The sequence below is a fragment of the Mesoplodon densirostris genome, chromosome 7 (genome assembly GCF_025265405.1).
Source record: "Mesoplodon densirostris isolate mMesDen1 chromosome 7, mMesDen1 primary haplotype, whole genome shotgun sequence".
Classification (NCBI taxonomy): Eukaryota; Metazoa; Chordata; class Mammalia; order Artiodactyla; family Ziphiidae; genus Mesoplodon; species Mesoplodon densirostris.
In genome coordinates, this window is record NC_082667.1 from 78,116,548 (window position 1) to 78,137,038 (window position 20,491).

Here is a 20,491-nt window from a genome sequence, read left to right on the forward strand (position 1 = left end):
GCAACGGGAGAGGCCACAACAGTGAGAGGCCCGCTTACGGCAAAAAAAAAAAAAAAAAAAAAAAAAAAAAAAGGTCTCCAATGCCTGCAATAGGATATAATGAAGGTGATGCCATGTAACATCTAAGACTAGGTCATAAAAGATCATGCAGCTTTTGCATGATTCTCATGGAATGCTTGAACCCTGGACACTCATTCTTGGGATACTCTATCTTGAATCCTAACTACCACATTATGAGAAGTCCAAGCCACATGGGCAGCCACCTATAGGCACTCCAGTCAACAGTCCTTGTTGGGCCCAGTCTTCACGACATCCCATCTCAAGGGCCAGAAATGGGAATTAAAATTATCTAGATGATTCCAGCCCCAGCCATTTCAATCCTCATGAGCTGAGGTTTCAGACATCAGTCATGGAGTAGAGACAAGCCATCTCCTCTGTGTACTGATTGAATTGCTGACCCACAGAATCTGGGAACATATTAACATTTTTTTTGTTTCAACACTAGGTTTGGACTTCTTAATTATGTAGCAGTACATAACTGTGTTATCTATTAGATAACACAGTTAGATATCTATTATCTAATACATAATATAGCACTGTGTCTGTACACAGGAGATCTACATTTCACAGAACACATACTTTTAGATGTGAATGTTGACTGCTCAATTTCTAAGAAGAACGTATACACACATATAGGTACAAAATGTTTATGTATATGTAAATATTAGACCTATATAAATTAATCTATATTATCCATAAAATGAGGGGCCCTTGATAATGGCTAACATTTCTTTCTGGTATTTATTGTGTTCCAAGAACTGATAAATTCTTTCATTGTATGAATTTTCTCTTTTAACCCTCATAGTAACAAGCTGAGAGAAGTAATGTTATCTCTATTTTATAGATGAGAAAACTGAGGCAAAAACAGATAACATGCTCAAGAGTACTCAACAAGTAAATTTGAGAGTCAAGATTTGAACCCAAGTTCTCAAGTTTTAGATCCCTTACTCATAGTCACTAAGCTATATACTGAGGAAGGGGATGAAAGCTGAAGCCATTACCTCATGCTCAAGAAGTTAGACAGAAACTTAGCAGGTATGGTTGAAAGAAGACAGGACTTGGAGTCGTAAGTCCAGAGCCTGAGTGATGAAATGACTTCTCCTGTCATCTAGATATAGGTTTGTGTTTAGAAAATGAAAAAGAGCACTGCACATTTTGATAGTTGATTTCTGGACTTAATGATGACCAGAGAGTGGACGTTTACCAGGGAGCTATTTTGCAATGACATAAATTATTGATTCAAAATCAAACCTTTACTATAAATTAATGATTCAAAATCAAATCTTTATCATGTCTCCCTTGCATCAGAAGTCTTTCCCACTCTTCATTTCTTTTTAAACCCTTTCCTGTCTACTCTTGGCCAAAGCTTGAAGCCTGATTTAACATTTGGAAAGAAAATAATGAAATAGTCATAACACAGCAATTCCAATGCCTACTGAAACAGAAGCTCTAAATAATTTTTCAGATAATTTAGGAAATTAAAAATATTTACATCCTAGATGCAAAGACAGAAGTTACTTGTGTAATAAAATAAATGGTGAGACAGAAGGTTTCTGGTCAAGTAGATTTGTTTAAATAGGAACACTAATCTGAGTTCTACCCCTGTGCTAAAACCCAGTGACAGGTTGCATACAGCTTCTAAAGGGATAGTTCAGTGCATTGGGTCAAATTCATGCCCTAAAAGGTGGTATTATTAGTAGTACTAGAAGACAGTGTGACTGTCTTCTTTGGGACATAGATGAAGACCCCAAGATAGACAATATCAAGGACAAGTTATGTAGAATAAGATATTATCTCAGTCCTTGGGACAGGTCATCCAGGATAGAACAAGAAGTAGATTTATTATCAAGTACATGAAGCCAGAGACAGTAAGCAATGAGTGGTAGTTGGTTCAAATAGACAGATTTTAGAAGTAGAGGCACGGATGTAGAAAACAAACTTAGGGTTACCAGGGGATTGTGGAGGGGAGGTTAAAATGGGAGATTGGGACTGAAATATACACACTACTCTACATAAAATAGATAACTAATAAGAACCTGCTCTTCTTATTAGCACAGGGAACTCCACTCAATACTCTGTAATGGGCTATTTGGAAACGACTCTAAAAAAAAATACAAGTGGGGCTTCCCTGGTGGCGCAGTGGTTGACAGTCCGCCTGCCGATGCAGGGGACACGGGTTTGTGCCCCAGTCCGGGAAGATCTCACATGCCGCGGAGCGGCTGGGCCCGTGAGCCATGGCCACCGAGCCTGCGCGTCCGGAGCCTGTGCTCCACAACAGGAGAGGCCACAACAGTGAGAGGCCTGAGTGCCGCAAAAAAAAAAAAAAAGTGGGTATATGTATATGTATAACTGTTTCACTTTTCTGTACACCTGAAACTAACACAACACTGTAAATCAACTATACTCCAATAAAGTTTTTTTCAAAAATAGGTTTTAAGAACCATAGTCAGGGAGCAGTGTGGATTGGAAAGACCTGACAAGAAATATTTCTGCATCCTCAGACGGGGCTCCCCAAGCTGGCTATTGCAAGGGTGAGCATTTAAGAGATCTTTGACATAAGGAGGACATGAGATTAACAATCTATCCCAATGTGCATGAATTATTCTCCTCGGGGTTATCAGAAATCAGATGGCATCCTAGAGCAAGGGTCAGCAGATCTTTTCTGTAAAGGGTCAGAGAGTAAATATTTTGGATTTTGTGTACCATACGTATCCGTTGCAATTGCCTATCTGCTGCTGTAGCACAGAAACAGCCATGCACGATACCTTAATGAATGGGTGTGGCTGTGTTCAAGCAAAACGTTATGCACAAAACCAGGAGTCAAGCGAGATCTGATCAGTGGGCCAGAGTTTGCGGACCCCAGTTCTGGGTCAGTGTTCACAGCTGAATGAGTCATGAGGCCTTAAGTTCCAGTTCTCATTGTACTACTTTCTACTTGGGTGAACTTGGGTTCATCCTTTTATTTATATGGGCCACTATGTTAGTCAAGTTTCTCCAGAAAAACAGAACCAACAGCAGGTCTATACAATGTGCCCATATATAGATCTAGATATCAATATTGATACCTAGATCTATATCCATATCTATATAAACATAGAGAAAGAGAGAGAGAGATTTTAAACAATTGGTTCACACAATAATAGAGGCTTGGTAAATTCATAATCTGCAGGTTAGGCTGTCTAGAGACTCTAGGAAGAGTTGCAGTTCAATTTCTGTAAGTCTTCTGGCAGAATTCCTTTTTGCCACAGGGAAGTCAGTCTTTGTTTTATTAGAACTTTAACTGATTGGATGAGGCCCACCCATATTATGGAGGATAATCTGCTTTACTCAAAGTCCACCACCAATTTAAATATGAATTTCATCCAAAAACACCATCACAGGGACTACCCTGGTGGCACAGTGGTTAAGGATCTGCCTGCAAATGCAGGGGACACGGGTTTGAGCCCTGGTCTGGGAAGATCCCACATGCCGTGGACCAACTAAGCCCATGCACCACAGCTACTGAGCCCGTGCACCTAGAGCCCATGCTCTGCAACAAGAGAAGGCACCGCAATGAGAAGACCGTGCACCACAACGAAGAGTAGCCCTCGCTTGCTGCAAATAGAGAAAGCCCACGGGCAGCAATGAAGACCCAACGCAGCCAAAAATAGAAAGAAAGAAAGAAAGAATTAAAAAAACACAAAAACGCCATCACAGAAATATCCAGAATAATATTTGACCAAATAACTGCGCATGGTGGCCCAGACAAATTGACATGGAAAATTTACCACCTAAGCCATAGTTTTGGCATCTTTTACTGAGAAATTTGACTTATCTGAACTATTTTCATACCTAGAAGATACCTTCTACAGGTAACATGATTTGGCGCCCAAAGCCATAAGCTAGAGCATTTCATTCCAGGTCCCTCCTCAAATATCCATGATAGGTAGAAATTGGACATCAGTAGTTCTTGAAATCTCCCCAGTGAATATAATATGCAACCAGGGCTGAGAATCTGGAGATGTAGAGAGAATTTAAATTGAACTTTAGTTAAACAGTGAAACAAGCTCTGACTCCACTGGCTGGAGCTAGACAAGGGATATGCATTTAGTGGGATGAGAAGATAAAGAACACTAGGGAGTAAATCAAATGCTTTACACCTGTGCTTAGCTAATTGTTACTCAGATAATTCAGACAATCTTACAGCATCTGAACCCTGAAATTCCTTAGTTCTGTTTACAAAAAAGTAACTCTTCAAGTAACTGAACTCTGAGAATCATGTACATCATAAAGAAAAAGAAGAAATCTTATTTTCTGAATTAGCTGATTTCATATATACTGTTTCACTTTCATGATATTAACTAGTTATCTTTCTTTCCATTTTATGTTTGAGGAAAGTAAGGCTTTAAAAATCTCAGTCATTTTCTCAAGGTCACTTGTTAAGGGTGTGGTAGGCAGCATAATGGCTCCTAAAAATGCCCTCACCCTAATCCCTGGAACCTATTAATATGTTACCTTACATGGTGAAGAGGGCTTTGCAGATATGACTGAAGTTATAGACCTTGAGCTAGAAAGATTATCCTGGATTACCTCATGGAACAAATCTAATTGCATGAGTCCTTAAAAGCAGAAAACCATTCCCAACTGTAGAAAGAGAAAGATAGAGATGACTTAATAGAAGCAGAATCACAGCGACGCAACATTTTGGGTTTTGTAGGTGGAGAAAGGGGACTCTGAGTCAAAGACTATAAGTGACCGCTGGCAGCAGATAAAGTCCAGGGAACAGAAACACCCCTAAGAGCCTCCAGAAAAGAATGTAGCTCTGCCAACACTTTTTTTTTCTTTTTTAATCATCTATATTGGAGTATAATTGCTTTACAATGGTGTGTTAGTTTCTGCTTCATAACAAAGTCAATCAGCTATACATATACATATATCTCCACATCCTCTCCCTCTTGCCTCTCCCTACCACCCTCCCTTCCCTATCCCACCCCTCTAGGTGGACACAAAGCATAGAGCTGATCTCCCTGTGCTTTGTGGCTGCTTCCCACTAGCTATCTATTTTACATTTGGTAGTGTATATATGTCCATGCCACTCTCTCACTTCATCCCAGATAACCCTTCCCCCTCCCTGTGTCCTCAAGTCCACTCTCTATGACTGCATCTTTATTCCTGCCCTGCCCCTAGGTTCTTCATAACCAGTTTTTCTTTATTTTTATATTCCATATATATGTGTTAGCATATGGTATTTGTTTTTCCCTTTCTGACTTACTTCACTCTGTATGACAGACTCTAGGTCAATCCACCTCACTACAAAAAACTCAATTTCATTTCTTTTTATGGCTGAGTAATATTCCATTGTATATATGGGCCACTTTTTTTTTTTTTTTTTTTGTGGTACGTGGGCTTCTCACTGTTGCGGCCTCTCCCGTTGCGGAGCACAGGCTCTGGAAGCCCCGGCTCAGCAGCTGTGGATTATGGGCTCAGCCACTCCGCAGCATGTGGTATCTTCCTGGAGCGGGGCATGACCCGTGTCCCCTGCATCAGCAGGTGGACTCCCATCCACTGCGCCTCCAGGGAATCCCTGTGCGACATCTTTATCCATTCGTCTGTCGATCCTGCCAACACTTTTACTTTACTCAATTGAGACCAATGTCAGACTTGTAAGGTAATAAATTTACCTTGTTTTGAGTCACTCAGTTTTTGGTAATTTGTATGAAAGCAATAAAAAACAAATACAGGGCCTCCCTGGTGGCGCAAGTGGTTGAGAGTCCGCCTGCTGATGCAGGGGATACGGGTTCGCGCCCCAGTCTGGGAGGATCCCATATGCCGCGGAGCGGCTGGGCCCGTGAGCCATGGCCGCTGAGCCTGCGCGTCCGGAGCCTGCGCGTCCTGAGCCTGTGCTCCGCAACGGGGGAGGCCACAACAGTGAGAGGCCCGCATACCGCAAAGAAAAAAAAAAAATACAGAGGTTCTACAAGAGCCAGGCTATATATTTATACTTAAGTATTTCTGAAATGAATTTAACATTGTGACTGACAGCAACAGCAGCAGCTTCCATGGGATGCCATCACACACCTGAGGAAAAGCAGCCTATTACAAAGCAGTGACAGCAGCAGGTCATTGCCCCACACTTGGAATAGAGGGGCACTTGTTCTACTGTAGCAGCAGCATAGCCTGAATGGGAACCCATCCTCCTGTGGCACTAGTCCCATCAACATTAGTGTAATCTGCTAGCATCTGCTGAGCCAACAGGCCCCACATATACAAACCCTCCAACTCAGCAGCATTAAGTGAGCCAGGCTCAGGGTTTCCTGAAACTCATATCCAATGGCACTGGAAAGACCAGATATCACCTACAGTTATGAAAACATAAAAAAACAAAAACAGAACACTGGGAACTTCAGAAAGAAAAGGGGAACAATGGAATGGGTGAAAACAAATGGGGTAAATAGAAGAGACTATCATTAGTCTCATGAGTTTCTTAAATACTATATGATGGTCAAAGCAAAAATTAGGACACCATCTGGTGTGGTTCTCAATGTAGAGAAAGGAAATACTACAGAAAATCATACTTTAAAACTGGGGAATATTAAGAGACCTAAATGGAAGTAAAATTTTGAAACTTCACTGTGCTCCGCAACGGGAGAGGCCACAACAGTGAGAAGCCCACTTACCACAAAAAAAAAAAAAGTGGCCCATATATACAATGGAATATTACTCAGCCATAAAAAGAAATGAAATTTTGAAAACACTGATTCCAGTAGACTATGATAAGTTACATATGTATACTGTAATGCCAAAAGCAACCACTAAGAAAACTATACACACAGTATACACAAATGATTATAAATAAATAAATTTAAATGGGCTTATTAAAAAATGTTTAAGTAACCCACAAGAAGGCAAAATAAGAGAAACACAAGATTGAGAAACTAAGGTAAAAGACAAAACAAAAAATAAAATGGTAGACCTAATCTTTAACATAGCAATAATTACATTCACTGTAAATGATCTAAGTAACCAAGTCAAAGACAGAGATTGGAAGAGTAGATTAAAAAATCACAAGCATGATCCAAGTATACACTGTCTATAAGAAGCTTACTTTAAACATCCTGATATAGGTAGTTCAGAGTAAAAGGATGAAAATGATATATCATGTGAACATTAATCAGAAAAAGCAGGAATGGATAAATTAATATCAGATAAAGTAGATTTCAGAGCAAAGGAAATTATTAGGGGCAAACAGGGTCATTACATAAAGATAACAGGAATAATCCACCTAGATGACCTAGTGATACGAAATGTGTGTGCACCAAACAACAGAACTTCAAAATACATGAAGCAAACACTGAAAAAGGTAGTAAAAGGAGAAAATTTTAAATCCACAATTATTATTGGAGACTTCAACACAGCAATTTATAGAACTACCAGACAGAAAAATCAGCAAGGAGATGGAAGAGCTGAAAACATCATCAATCAACAGGACATAACTGACATTTAAAGAACACACTCAATAAGAGCAGAATACATATTCAAGTGTCCGTGGAACATTCACTCATATACCATATACTGGGTGATAAAAAAACAGCAGATTTAAAAGAATTAAAATCATAGAGAGTATGTTCTCTAGCCATAATGGAATCAGACTAGAAATCAATAACAGAAAGAGAACAGGAGAATCTTCAATCACATGAAAACTAAACATCACAATTCCAAAGAACTCATGGGTAAAAAAGACAGCGTCAAGGAAAAATTTTTTAATGCATAGAATAAAAGAAAATGGAGATATAACAGATCAAAGTTTGTGGAATGAAGTGAAAGTAATGCTAAAAGGGAAGTTTATAGAACTAAATTGGGAAATAAAATATTTCAAAGCAATAATCTCATTTTCTATATTACAATAGTAAAAAAGGAAGAGGAAAAAACACTAAACAAGCAGAAAGAAGGAAATAATAAAGATGAAACAGAAATCCATGAAACTGAAAACAGGAAAATGGGGGGGAAAATCAATGAAACAAAAGGCTGGTTCTTGGAAATAAACAATTTAATCAATAAAGATCTAGCAAGACTGATAAAGGTAAAAACAGAGATGGCACAAATCACAGATATCAGATATGCAACCAGGGATACCATGACATATCCTGCAGGTTAATAAGGGACAAGTTATTATGAACAAGTCTACACTCTAAATTCAAAAATGTAGATGAAATGGGCCAATTCTTCTACACCCAAAACTACCCAAACTCAGCCAAGATGAAATAGATAATCTCAATTTTCCTGTAACCATTAGAAACACTGATTTTTCATCTAAAAACTCCCAAAAGAAATATTCAGGCTTAGATGTTTCACTTTTACCCAAGACTTAAAGAATGAAAACCAATTTTACATGATTTGATAAGAAATAGAAGTAGAGGGAACCGTTCCTAATTAATTTTATGAAGCCAGTATTACCTGGATACCAAAACCAGACAGGAATAGTATAAAAAGAAGACTATAGACCAATATGTTTTATGAAATTGCCTGTAAAGATCTTCAGCCAGAGATTAGCAAATTAAATCCAGAAATATATAAAAAGAATAATATATCATGACCAAGTGGTATTTATTCCAGTTATGCAAAGTTGGTTAAATATTTGAAAATCAAACAATGTAATCTACCATATCCAATAGATTAAGGGGGAAAAGTCATGTGATCCTATCCATTAATGCAGAGAAAGCATTTGACAAAATCCAATCCCATTCATGATTTGGCACATATATACAATGACATATTACTCAGCCATAAAAAGAAACAAAATTGAGCTATTTGTAATGAGGTGGATAGACCTAGAGTCTGTCATACAGAGTGAAGTAAGTCAGAAAGAGAAAGACAAATACCGTATGCTAACACATATATATGGAATCTAAGAAAAAATAGGTCATGAAGAACCTAGGGGTAAAACAGGAATAAAGACACAGACCTACTTGAGAATGGACTTGAGAATATGGGGAGGGGAAAGGGTAAGCTGTGACAAAGCGAGAGAGAGGCATGGACATATATACACTACCAAACGTAAGGTAGATAGCTAGTGGGAAGCAGCCGCATAGCACAGGGAGATCAGATCGGTGCTTTGTGACTGCCTGGAGGGGTGGGATAGGGAGGGTGGGAGGGAGGGAGACGCAAGAGGGAAGAGATATGGGAACATATGTATATGTATAACTGATTCACTTTGTTATAAAACAGAAACTAACACACCATTGTGAAGCAATTATACTCCAATAAAGTTGTAAAAAATAAAAATAAAGTTAAAAAATTTAAAAAAAGAAGAAAAAAACCCCCAAGAAAACTAGGAATAGAAAAGGAACATACTGAAACTCATCAAGAGGATCTACAAACAACCTATACCGACATTATATTTAACTGTGAAAGACTGAATGCTTTCTCTGTAAGATCAGAAACAAGGCACCGATATCTGCCCTCACCACTTTTATTAAATATATTAATGGAGGTTCTAGTAAGAAAATAAAGCAAAAATAAATAAATACATAAATTTAAAAGTTAAATTTTTAAAACATTTACTTAAAAGATAAAAGGACTATTCCTACTACGTTGAATAGGAAGGAATATATCCTACTGAATGTTGAACAGTAATATATACTACTATATTAAATAAGGAAAAGTAAAACGGTATCTGAAGAGGAGATGATAATCTAAATGGAGAAAATACCAAGGAATCCACAAAAAGCTTGAGAAATAATATTAGTTTGTAAATGTTTTAGAGTACAAATCAACACAGTTTTATCAAATTATATATTAATAACAAATGTGTAGAAGCTTAAATAAAAATATGTGATGCCATTTACAACTGACCTAAATAAATACTTAAATATAAGCCCAATAAGACATTTATAGGTCCTCTATACTGAAAATTACAAAATGCTGATGAAGAAAAATTTAAAAGTCCCAAACAAATAGTGAGACATACCTTGTTCATGGATTAGAAAACACAACATAATAAAGATGTCAATTCTCCCCAAGTTAAGAGGCTTAACAGAGTTACTCTTACAAGGCCCTCAAGGTTTTTGTGGATATAGACAAGCTTATTCTAAGATTTATATGGTAAGAAGAGGCTGAAGCATAGCTAAAACAATTTGTAAAGGAAGATTAAAATGGGAGGAATTCATCTACCCAATTTCAAGATTTTGCAGTAATGATGGAGGGTAGATACACAGATCAATGGAATGGAATAGAGAACCCAGAAATAGACTGACATAAATACATTTAACTTGTTTTTGACAGCAGTGTGAAAGCTATCAAGGAAGAATAGACTTTTCAAAAAATGGTACTGAAACAGTTGGACATCCCTCGACAAAAACAAACAAACAAAAAATGAACCTTAACCTAAACCTCCACACCTTACACAAAAATTAAATCAAAGTGGATCATAATCTTCAATGTAAAAGCAGGACATTTTTAGGAAAAAAAATAGGAGAAAATCTTTGGCACCTAGAACTACGTGAATAATTCTTAGACTTGACACCGAAAGTATGATCAATAAAAGCAAAATTGATAAATTGGATCTCATCAAAATGAGTTAAAAATGCTTCATAGAAGATCATTTTAAGTGGATGAAAACTCAAATTACACAGTGGGATAACATATTTGAAAATCCCACATGAGACAAATGACTTGTATCTATAATATACAAAGAACTCTCCAAACAACTTTAAAAAACCCAACTAGAAAATAGGCAGAAGACAGGAACAGACATTTCATGGAAGAGAATATACACATGGCAAAGAAGCACATGAAAAGATGCTCAACATCATTAGCCATTAGGGAAATGCAAATTCAGACCATAATGAGATATCAGAGAATAACGAAAATTAAAGTATAGTGACAACATCAAATGCTGGTGAGTACATAGAAAAATGATATCACATCACTGGTGGGAAAATAAAATGGTTTAGCCACTCTGAGAAACAGCTTGACAGTCTCTTTTAATCCTAAAAGTAGATTCACCCTACAACACAGTAATTGTACTCTTGAGCATTTATCCAAAAGAAACAAAAACTTAATTAAGTTCCCACAGAAACTTACACATAAATGTTCATAGCAGTTTTATTTATAACAGCCCAAAACTGGCCACTACCCAAATGTCTTTCAATGGATGGATGTTGAAACAAATTGTGATAAAATCTTATGATAGAATACTACCGAGCAACAAAAAGGAACAAATTATTAATATATGCAAAAATTGAAATGAACTTCAAGGGAATGATGCCGAGGGAAAAATTTTAAAAAGCCAATCTCCGAAGATTAAGTAATTCATGATCATATTTACATATTATTCTTTTTTTTTTTTTTTTTTTTTCTTTTTGCGGTATGCGGGCCTCTCACTGTCGCGGCCTCTCCCGTTGCGGAGCACAGGCTCCGGACGCGCAGGCCCAGCGGCCATGGCTCACGGGCCCAGCCGCTCCGTGGCATATGGGATCCTCCCAGACCGGGGCACGAACCCGTATCCCCTGCATCGGCAGGCGGACTCTCAACCACTGCGCCACCAGGGAGGCCCTACATATTATTCTTAAAATAACAAAACTGTGGAGATGGAGCACAGATTAGAAGTTGCCAAGGGTTAGAGATGGGGGTAGAAAGTACAGCGGGGGATCTTTGTGAGGTTTTTGTGGTCCCAGTACAAATAATACAGCAATCTTGGTTTTAACCCCGAAAGATGTTTAAAAGCAATTCCTTTTTTTTTTTTTTTTTTGTGGTATGCGGGCCTCTCACTGCTGTGGCCCCTCCTGTTGCGGAGCACAGGCTCCGGACGCGCAGGCCCAGCGGCCATGGCTCACGGGCCCAGCCGCTCCGCGGCATATGGTATCCTCCCAGACCGGGGCACGAACCCGTATCCCCTGCATCGGCAGGCGGACTCTCAACCACTGCGCCACCAGGGAGGCCCTACATATTATTCTTAAAATAACAAAACTGTGGAGATGGAGCACAGATTAGAAGTTGCCAAGGGTTAGACATGGGGGTAGAAAGTACAGTGGGGGATCTTTGTGAGGTTTTTGTGGTCCCAGTACAAATGATACAGCAATCTTGGTTTTAACCCCGAAAGATGTTTAAAAGCAATTCCTAATAAGAGGTGTCCAGATATTTAGCAATGGCAGCAGATTAGAGGTATAGCTACCCAACATGACAGCTTCAAAACAGATGGTAATAATTCAATGCATATGTTAATTTTTAAAAGGCCAATCACAATACTTAAATGGTATATATCTTAACGATATTATTCTAAGGATTCAGCTATACCAGATGGACTAGCAGGATTTTCTGTACATTCAATCTTATTTAAGACAGTAAATCTTATAATAAGACAGTTAAAAAAAGAAAAAGAAAAAAAAAAACAAACCAACGACAGTTGGATATTCTCATAGGAAGATGAGGTGAAAATATGTAGCAGCGGTTCAAAAGCTTAAGCAGTGGCACCTAAATTTGGCTGCACATTAGAATCATCTGAAGCACTTTTTAAAAACCCTCACACCAACAGTTGGTCATCCTAAACCAATAAAATCATTTTAAATCTCCTCAGACGATGCCATTGTCTAGCCAGAAGTGAGAACCAGCGGACTAAGCAGAAGGGGATGTTTCTACAAAGATTTCTTAACAATAAGTTCTTTCACCCAATCAGATTTACCTTCCTGCAAAGGAGTAAAGAAGGCTAGATGTTGTCCATACTTGCTTAGCTTTAATGAGCACTTGTGACTTGCCCAAAACCTAGATCATGTTTCCCCTAAATTTCATGTGATTTCCTAAGTTCTTCAAATCCAGGGCTAAGGGGTTTGCCAGGATGAGATTTTAAGTGCTCACACAGGGGAAGTCCCTGGCAAACCAGGACAGAGGTCAGTCTACGTTGAAATGTAAAGCATCCTAAATAACCCTGCCACTGCCCACAGATACTAGTCTGTGCCAACCAGTGGAGAAAAGGCATTCTCCATTACTACCACGGCAAATGCTGCTGTACTTGCCTTGGCTACTCCCTATCTTTTCCAGGCGTCTCTCCCCTTCACCTGCTGGTGGACACTTTGGCAGCTGACAATGCAGATATTTTCAAACTTTAAGGTGAATAAAAATCATCTGGAGGGCCAGTTATAACAGAGATCACTGAGCCCCACTAGAGTTGCTGATTCCATAGGGCTGGGACAGGGCCCTGAAACTTGAATATCTGACACATTATCAGGGGATGCTGGTAAAGCTGGTCAGGTTGTTACCGAATGCATGTTCGTGTGTCTGAAGCACAGTGAGGCCAAACAAACCGAAAGGTTGCAGTCTGGAGCAGAGAAAGGTTTATTGCAGGATCGAGCAAGGAGAGGGGTGGCCCGTGTTCCAAAAACCCTGAAATCTCCAAAGGATTTCAGCAAAGCATTTTTAAAGGCCACGTGAGGGAGGGACGTCCCAGGGAATGTGATCAGCTCGTGCACAATCATCTGACTGGCTGATGTTGAGGCCACAGGGCAGGTAACATTATCCATCCTGAGGTGCCAGAAGGTCTGGGGGCTGTGTGCTCATGATCATCAAAGAGTTAATTTCTTCCATTGGGTGGTGGTTTTTAGCATCTGAAAACTCAAGAAATATGCCTGAGATACTATTATCTGAGGACTTCAGAGAGGAACTACAGCAGAGGCTATGGGGGATGGGTCTGTCCTAGGAAGGCCCCATAGGGTACTGCTTGCTTACAAGGTGACCATACTTTGAGAACCACTGCTCTAGTGGCTTGGAATGTTAAAGTAATGGAAGAATCCCTTCCCAGATCTAGATTCTAGTATCACCAGATATTTTGGTGGGGGGAAGGGTAAGTTTTGTCCTTGCTTGGACTTCTTGTTCATTTATATCAAAGCCTATTTGAGGCAGTGCACTCGGCAGTCCTGCAGATCTGTCTTTGGCTTCAACGGTGTTTGCAATGAACAGACCCAGGGACGCTCCTTGCTCCAGCCCCCGACCACCCTCCAACATTTCTTCCTGTCGCAACCTTTGGAATCAGCCACTCAGCTATCCTCAGCCTCCAGGACAGGCCAACACCGTTTTTGGAGCTTAGCTCCTTATCACTGATCAACCACGAGTTCCCAGGTTCGTCAGAATTATTCCATCGAGGTGGAGGCCGCCATCCACCGCCTGTTCAACATGCATCTGTGGACACTTACCTCTCTCTAAGCTTCTATTTCCACAGCAACAGTGGGACTCTGGACAATGGGGGCCACAGTTTTCGCCAACTGGCTGAAGAGAAGTGTGAGGGCGCCCAGCGACTCTTGAAAATGCAGAACAAGTGCTGCGGCCGCGCCCTCTTCCAGGATGCGCGTAAGCCTTCTCAAGATGAGTGGGGTAAACCCCAGGACACTGTGGAAGCCGCCATTCTTAGGGAGAAGAACCTGAACCAGGCACTATCGGATCTGCGCGCCCTGGGTCCTGCCCGCGCAGACTCCCACCTCTGTGACTTCCCGGAGAGCCGCTTCCTGGAGGAGCAGCTGAAACTCATCAAGAAGATGGGCAACCACCTGACCAACCTCCGCAGGCTGGCTGGTCCGCAGGCTGTGCTGGGCGAGTAGCTTTTCGAAAGGCTCACGCTCGAGCACAAACAGGAGTCTCTGAAGTCCAGCGGCCTCTGAGGAGCCCCTCTGGCGTCAGAGCTTCTGCCTGAAGCCCAGCTCTGCAGCCACTAGGCAGCTTTGTAACCGCCCTGGAGCCCTCTCCCAAGCCTTGGACCAAATGGAAACAATAACGCTTTTTGCAGAAGGAAAAAAAAAGACTATTTGAAACACAAACAGAATAAAGAGAAAAAAAGAAAGAAATATATATATATATATATATATGTATATATATATATATATATATATATATTCATGTTCTTTTAACATATGAATTGCCCCACTTTATCTGTGTGAAATACGTTTGTTCCCGTTATTGGGCTGGTTCTCAAGCTTTGCTGCTCGTATGAATTACCTAAAGAGCTCTTTTTTTTTTTTTTTTTTTAGTATTAAATATTTTTTTAAATTGTTTCTGCTTTATAACAAACTGAATCAGTTATACATATACATCTGTTCCCATATCCCTTCCCCTAAAGAGCTTTTAAGAGAAACTTTGGTGTCTGGGTCCCAGCCCCAGAGATTTTGATTCAGTAGGTCTAGGGAGGAGCCTGGGCACAGGGAGGGCTCAGAGTTCCCCAGGTGATTCTAATATGCAGCAACTTTGTGAACCACCTCTTGGCTTCAATCCAGCTAGTGATCAGATATTAAATCTAAGACACATGGGCTAGTGCGTGAGCTCTGCTGCTAGGCGTGTTCCATTTTCTTCCTCCTGGAAGATTCGTGCCAGGGAAAATGATTGACAGTTGTGTTACTTCTCTGAAATGGATAGAAATTTCCAATTAGCGTGAACAGGGGAGGGTGAATGGGTGAATGCAATAAGGTGTATCATTTATGTATTTCCCTATGTGTATGGCTAGAAGCTTTTGCAACTGACGTCTGCCCTACTTTTCATGCGAATGGTAGTGCTTGTCCTCCTAATGCAGCTGTAAACTTTATAAGCCCATAGGTAGACAGCATCACAAAATATTTACCCCTCCCCACTGGCCCACTCTCAAGCTTCACTCCCCTTCCCCAATACACAAATGTACATCAATGTGCTTGAGACCAACATCAACATACTGACCTTCAATTCTTCTACTTTGCAGCTTCCCTCTTATCCGGAGGTGTCAGCATTTAGTGCCCAGAGGAGGCATTTCCAGTCATCTCAGCTTAGAGGTCAAATATCCAAATATCCAAAGTAAAAAAGGTTAAAGAAAAGAAGAAGAAGAAGAAAGCAAGGAAGAAAAGAAGGAAACAATTTTCTTATCTCATAGTAATAAGGCAGTTTTCCTCAAAAAAAAATAAAGACTTAAGCCTTAAATTCTCTTTCCTAATCAAAATGTGCTTTTCCATCTTTAGACTATTCCTCTTATATCCTGTATTATTCATGATGTTTAATTCTTGAAATAGCACATGGCTGAAAACAGAAGCTAACCTCTTGTCCACTATGAATTAAATCTTCTTTTCCTAGGACCCGTCTACAATGTACAGTTTGGGGTTTGCCAACATAATTATTTTCTCTGAAATAAGGTACAGCATTTTGCCTTTTCAATATATAGTTATACAATACATTGTTAACACAACATAGTTAATATAGTCAATACAACTATAACACACATGATATGATGCCACTTTGGTGATTTTCTTCATCCATGTAATTCTGAAATTTGACAGTATAGTTTTCATATTCTAATGAGCTGAGTATTACCTTTGCAAGGATAGAAAAATAAAATAAATTCATAATATTCTTGTGTGGTTTGCCCTTGGGGTGGATTACCATAATGGGGGCATATTTGAGCCTTTCTCCAAGTCATTAAAAAACCTCTAGCGAGTAGCCCCTTGTCCTCTCCAGGAAACTGTGGGAAGGTATCTTTAATCACAATAATCCTGGGGGGAGAAATCTCGGAAAGAAGACATCTGCTTCTGTGCCTTGTTGTTTTGCACAATAGCAATGATTGCTTTAGCAGCTTCTATTGCCATATGTGTATAGTAAGTAAATGAACATAAAATTGAATGAACGCATAAAAGAAGGATAAACCCACCCAGTTTAACAAATCCACTCTCTCACCTGCTGTGCCCTGAAACGTGAAAGAAAGAATCACGGGATCATAAGGATTCATAAAGTAACAGTCTCTGTTAACAATATTGACAGGAGGTATAAGGGTGATTTGTCTGATGTGGGACCAACAGCTTAATTCTTTTTTTTAAGGGCAAATCATTCATTTATTGTTTAAAGATTGCAAGACAACATCTGAATTTTTGTAGCCCAATTTAAATGTTTTACTTTTTTGATAAAGCAGAGTATAATAGAAAAACAATTAGTTTCCAGTAATATCTATATCTCTATTCAGAATTAAGTCTTCCACAGACATGTAACCTGGAAACAAAAGCCTGTTCCAATAAGCAAAGCTTCAACAGAGCAGCTACTTTTCGGGCCAGGGAAAGGTTCATCCCTATAGGATGATGATGTGCTGTGTAAAATGGCTGCAAGGTCACAGCCTTGAGGGCGTTGGAAGTCTGTTATCCTATTCCACATTAAGTAGTTTGGTGAACTTCAAATGACCGTTCGTCTGCAACCAAGCTGCCAACCTTTAACTGATATTTCAAACAGGTAAAAAATAAATGAAAAGAAATCCCTACACTGATGTTCCTCGATTCACACTGTTAAATGTTTCATTAACATGTAATTCTGGCTAAGAATTACATTTGAGACTCCTTGCTCAGATTTGGTTAACAGTACTAATCTTTAGAAATTCAAGTTCTTATTAATCAATAATTTGTCAGCTAGGATACATTCAGGCATCAGCTGCAACTACAGAATAGGTGCACTGCCTCAGCGCTTTGGAAAGACATAATCTACAACACTACTAGCAGACAAAATATCTGTTACTAGACAGCATATGTGCAGTACAGCAAGACAAAAACATCTATTCATATGTGCTGCGGACCAGCCGGAGAAAGAGGATTTCACCGCCCAGGGTCAGAAGGGACGGGGTAAGGAACTGAAGTAGCACCGACGAATGGGGTCAGAAGGACCAAGACAACTGATGGTTGCAAGGCAAGTTTTATTATGCTACGGTTGCAGATTATATAGACTAGAAATGGAAGGTTGCCAGATGGTGGTTTACATTATCTATAGACTGTCTCGGCTCAAGGTTAACTTCCCTGGGAGAAAACCCATAAGCCCAGAATCTTCCAAAATAACCTGCATGTGCAGGGGGGAGACAGCTTTGCTTGTCTCATTTTACATTCTTTCTGATTTCTGGGCCCTGCTGATTTATCTCCCATGGAATGGAACAAGGAGGGGAACAAGTAGGGACAGTCCCTTCGAGCAGCGGCGGCATGCCTGGCATGTCCGTAGCCTGATCTCAAGGCTGACTGTTTCCCTCAGTTCCCCCTTTTTTATTTTTTAATTTTTGCTGCAAAATAATTCCATGAAGCGTAGTGCCGAGAGTAGTATATTGTTGCGTGAGGATACGAAACAGACATGAGAAGATTATTATCAATAATAGGCAAATTATGGCCAGGGTAATAAATCCTGACAACCCTCCAGTAATCCACGACTGAGGGTTTAACCACTTTAAATGGTCCAGTAAAGTTTTAATTACATCTTCTTGCCAAATATCATCAAGATGTGCATTTTGCATATCCTGAATTTCAGCATTTAATTTCTTAAGGTCAAGACTAATATTATTATCTGACCAAACACTCAGCAGATGCATTTTTACTTTTTCCCATTCCCAAATACAGTCATTGTACTTGTAAGGAGTAACACAAATCCATGTATACTTTTCATGACAAGCTACACGCATCCTCAATTTTAATGCTGCCATCTGATCTCCAATCCCCCAAATTGCGTTTTTAAATTCATCTAACTTGTTATTCATCTGTAAATCTATGTGACTTTGTAAAGATAAAGCAAGACTGGTATTTTGAGATAATTGATTAGCAAAGTGAGCATGATTAATACTCTGTGAAAGAGCAAGACGGGCAGTAGCCGCGGTAGCAGACAGAGCAGCCAAGGCAAGTCAACTTACTATTAGCCACCCAATAAAGCGTCTCCTTCTCTGCAAGGCTTTAGAGAGTTCCACCCATGCCTGTACTCCAGTATCTTCCTACCAAGGTTCTCTCAGATGTACAGGCACCATAACATATATGGGTTACTTTAGTATAAGCACAGATTGTGTTCCTGCAGAAGGGAACATACAACTGTAAAAATACAATGAACACAGCTAATATTATATCCTCCTTTGGAAGAATTACCAATGTTAATAGAACCAATCAAAAGTGTATATGGAGGAGCGACACAAGTTATAACAGGTGTACTGGAATAAGTTAGAGCTAGTTTCCATATACCCCAGTTCTTTTGAAATGCGATAAACCTATCTATGACGGGAATACAAGAGATAAGAATTTACCCCTTGGTATAATCTATAGTATACCATATTTGGTTATTATTCCAAGATGCATTGCAACATTCAAAATTGGATCCAGGAAAGTTAATGGTCATAAAAGGAGGAAATTGATTTTTTGATTTTTCTCTTAAGAATAGTAACCATATGTCCAGCCATAAGTATCCCTTGTCCTCCAAGTAAACGCTTCATACACAAATAATTTCCTGAATCTTCACCTGTAACCTTGGCTATAGTAATAGCAGAATCCCTAAGTGGTGAGGCGTATGAGATTTGACCTCTAATATTAATAGGTTGCCCATTTTTATAGCAAATGATTGTATCCTTAAGATCCTCTCGCCGGCTGGTAGCCGGGCATGTAAGAGTAATGTTGGTTCCTGTAAAATGAAGGATGCATGGAGAGCCTGACAAACTAATCGATTGATCCGTTCCCTCATAAACATCTGTATGCTCATAACTAATAGCCTTTACACATCCAGTTTCCAGATTCAATGGGCTAAGACAGACAGGATAGGTACTAAACCAGTTAGTATAATTTATAGACATATCGATTTGTTTTATATTCCCAATAAGAGGCCCATAAACAGTATCATTGTAAAATACAGGAAACTCTGCTTCAGACCAAGATATGGGTTTTAATAGTGGAGGATCAGGTACATAGGCCCAGTAAGTTGCTGCATTAACAGAGGGAACACATGAAATGGTTGCCAACATAGCCAAAAATAAAGTCACAGGTGTAACAGGATTATTCTGTTGTTTCACTAACTCTTGAGCTCGTGAAACCAATTGTTTAATTTGTCCCCAAGTTGGAACATCACTCCTTTGAGTCGTCCTGGCAAGTGGTCTCCTCTTCTTCTTCTTTTTCTGAATCAACACTGTCAAATTTTCGGGAGAGATGCAGAGCTTCTTCATCTTCTGAACTAGTTGTGAGCTGTGGCGAGCCATCTATTTGCTTGACTAAGCAAGCGCTCAGGAAGCCAGAGAGGTCCAGGAGCTGATCTGGGAAATATACACACGTGACCACGTTCCCAAATCAACACAGGATCAGGACCACACCAAGGGCTGGTTAGCAGATCTTTCCCGAGGACCTCCAGAGATTGAAAGGCCAATCTTGGCTCAGCCACCAACCTTTCCCCTGTCAACAGTGAGAAAATTTAAAATAAACAGAGCATGATTTATAAGGTTATGTAGTGTTGTTCTATATAATTCCCCCATTTTTATTTTTTCAATAGTTAGCTTTAAAGATCTATTTGCACGTTGTATAATACCTTGTCCTTGAGGGTTACATGGAATGCCTGTAATATTGGTAATTTGTAATGAATTACAAAATGTTGCAAAAGCAACACTGGTGTAAGTGGGCCCATTGTCTGTTTTAATAATTTTGGGAAGGTTCATGAAAGCAAAACAGTGTAATAAATGAGTGATAACATGTTTAGT

The 20,491-nt window shown here is 39.5% G+C and overlaps 1 pseudogene; it reads left to right on the forward strand.

The window, feature by feature from the left end:
• The window catches only part of LOC132494211 (uncharacterized), a 45,365-nt pseudogene extending 30,649 nt beyond the window's left edge, over window positions 1–14,716 (forward strand).
• Window positions 14,717–20,491: the final 5,775 nt, after the last annotated feature.